Source organism: Zootermopsis nevadensis, unplaced genomic scaffold, assembly GCF_977971745.1.
Source record: "Zootermopsis nevadensis isolate Lab colony 2312 unplaced genomic scaffold, Znev_1.0 Znev_ptg000010l, whole genome shotgun sequence".
In the NCBI taxonomy this organism is placed as follows: Eukaryota; Metazoa; Arthropoda; class Insecta; order Blattodea; family Termopsidae; genus Zootermopsis; species Zootermopsis nevadensis.
In genome coordinates, this window is record NW_028259142.1 from 6680099 (window position 1) to 6683564 (window position 3466).

A 3466-nucleotide genomic window follows, 5' to 3' on the forward strand; every position below is an offset into this window, starting at 1 on the left:
TTAAACTTTCTGAGTAAAGTGTTTAACGCAGCTCTCCGCAATAGTTCCCACCAGCAGAGAAATATGCTCGCGTGGTATCAAAACTGAAGCCGAACTAACTGCCTTAGAATAAGAAGGTGTTGTCTGGGTTTATGTATCACTTACGCGATCTCTAAACACCGTGTAGAAGCATAGGGTTTCGTAAAAGGCTGGAAATTCGAAATTCCTTGAGCAGCTAAGCTGGCATTTACTTTTCCGGGATGTTCTGCTCCACGAGCTAAGGAGTAAATATGATGTGACGTGTGTCATTAAAACGGGTCTGAACGTGCGGGAAGGTGAGGACGGAATGTATTTGGCTCAGAGACCGATGGGAGCTCTTGTAAACAGGATAATGGATCTTCGGTTTTTTAATAGGCTCGGGATTTCTTGATTGTCTGAGCGACGATTAGCATCTCATGAAGGATTCAGTTCTATGCGATTAATTAAAATGTAATTTGAAATAAAAAAGCAGAAATAACCATCAGTCATACGTATTTTCTGCTGAATAATTATGATTAAATTTAAAATTAATTGACAATGGCATGGTGGAAAAATACTTTGGCAACCACAGAGACCGAACATGTTTTTAAATTGACATAAATCTGAAATTTAGATTGCAGGCAACTCTCGGTTTACGAACCAGTTCCGTTCCAAGACTTTATTCGTTATACGTTTTTGTTCGTTATGTGTATCTTGCATTCCTGAGCTTTTACGACAAGTATAGTATACGTTAGCAGCCATTTTAAAGCATTAAAACCATGTACTAAACATCGAATGGTCTATACAATACGTTTTAATATAATGTATACATGCGTTTTGGTTTATCGTATATGATACGTAACGTACGCCTCGCGGCGTGGCATGTAAACCGTTTTTCTACTGGCTAGATTAGTTTTATTAACCAAGAACAGTTCAGTATAATTATCATATAATAATTTTCTGATAATTATTGTAATAAATACATTTTTTAAAGTTTATTTATTTAAATCTTACAATTATGTTCACTATACGTTTGGCATTTCGTTTTATAAGGAACTCTATCTATTGGCGACTTTAAGAAACTTTGAATGATTTGTGACGTTCGTTATAGCGAATCTTCGTAAATCGAACGTTAGTAAACCGAGATGTGCCTATTCTTATTGAATTAGATTTACCAAAGAAGCTAGTGAGTCTAATAAAAATGTGCTTAAATTAAACCTGTAACAAAATTCCTGTAGGTAAATATTTGTCAGACTCATTTTCCATCAAGAACGGCCTGAAACAAGGAGATGCTTTGTCTCCCTTGCTCTTTAACTTTGCGCTAGAATATGCTATCAGGAAAGTCCAAGATAGGCAGGAGGGTTTGCAATTGAATGTGACACATCAGCTATTGGCATATGCTGATGATGCTAATTTATTTGGGGACGATATGAATACAATAAAGAGGAACACAGAAGTTTTACTTGAGGCTAGAAGACAGGTGGGGCTAGAAGTAAATTCGGAAAAAACTAAGTACATGTTAGTATCTCGTCATCAGAAGACAGGCGGGCAAAACTATCTTAGGGTGGCTAATAAGTCCTTTGAAAGGGTTACAAAGTTCAAATATTTGGGAACAACAATAACAAATCAAAATGACACTCATGAGGAAGTTAGGAAGAGATTAAATTCTGGAAATGCTTGCTACTTCTCAGTTAAAAATATTTTGTTTTCCCGTCTGATTTCTAAGAACCTGAAAATTAAAGTATACAAAACAATAATCTTGCCTGTTGTTTTGTATGGGTGTGAAACATGGTCACTCACTCAGAGGGAGGAACACAGATTGCAGGTGTTTGAGAACAGGGTGTTGAGGAGGATATTTGGGCCTAAGAGGGAAGACGATGGGGCGTGGAGAAAACTGCATAACGATGAGCTTAAAAATCTGTACTCCTCCCTCAGTATTGTCAGGGTGATTATTAAGTCGAGAAGAATGAGATGGACGGGGCATGTAGCACGCATTGATGGGACAAGAGGTGTGCACCGGGTATTGGTCGGGAAGCCTGAGGGGAAGAGACCGCTGGGGAGACCTAGACGTAGATGGGAGGATAATGTCAGGCGGGATCTATGGGAGATGGGAGATAGGAGTTGAAGGAAACTGGATTTTGTTGGCACAGGACAGGGTCCGGTGGAGGGCTTTGGTTAATTCGGTGATGAACCTTCGGGTTCGTCAAGCCATTCAGTTAGTTAGTTAGTTATTTCACTTATCTTTACAGAAGTTCATGTCAGAAGGGGTCAGAAAATGTTCGCGGGCACATTAGTTAGTACCGTCCCAACAGATGCCGCGGCAATTCTTTCCTAATAGAGGGCGACGCAAGTCACCTTAGCTTTGCGTTTTCGATGTTTCTACTCGGGTAATAGGATACCCAAGGAGGTAAACGGGTCAGAAAATATTCGCGGGCCCATTAGTTTATACAGTCCCAACAGATGGCGCGGCAATTCACGTATCTCTACATTAGTTCATACCTCGCTAATATATGGCGAGGAACTTCACTTATCTATACATTAGTTCATCTCATCGCCAATATATGGCGCGACATTTCACTTATGTTCACAATAGTTCCTGTCTTTGACAATAGAGGACGAAGCAGATTTAATTGTAAAATGCACAACTTTTTTCTCCTCATGGTACAACACAGAATCGATTAGATCATGTTTTAGTAGATAATAGTAGGATGACAAATGTACCGATGTGAGGTCATTGGTAAGAGCAGTTTGTGATGCTGATCATTATTTGGTGGTAGGAAATGTGAAGGAGCGGCTTTCAGTAAATAGACGAACTAAGCAAAATTTCGACATAGAAAGATCTGATTTGAAAGAAATAAGTGAGGGAGAGGCGAAGGAACAATATCAAGGTGAAATTTCGTATACGTTTCAAATTTTAGAGACAAATAAATATAATAAAAGTGATCAGATTCCAGCAGAATTAATTAAAGCAGCTGACAAAAGGTTTCATATGAAGATTAATAAGCTTATTCAGTTAATTTTGAGTAAGAAACAGATGCCACGACAATGAAAGGAATCCATACTTATTCCTATTCATAAGAAGGGGGACAATACTGAGTGTTGTAATTACCGAGAAATTTCTCTGCTATCAACCTCGTAGAAAATTGTATAAAATAATCTTTTGGCAAGATTAACTCCAGATGCGATTGAAAGTATTGGGGATCATCTGTGCTTGTTCAAACGAAACAGATCAACAATGGATCAGATCTTTTACATTCTTCAGATACTAGAGAAGAAATTGGAGTTCAGGGCTACCGTACGTCAATTATTTATACATTTCAAAAAAGCCTATCACTGTGAAGAGAGTAGTGCTATACGTTTGTAGAAATCGGAGGTTTTCATTGCAGTGTGGACGATATTTTTCTTCTGTGTTGTGACGCGTGTTTATAGATACAAATCAATATTGGAATGTTGGTACTAAGTGTGGATG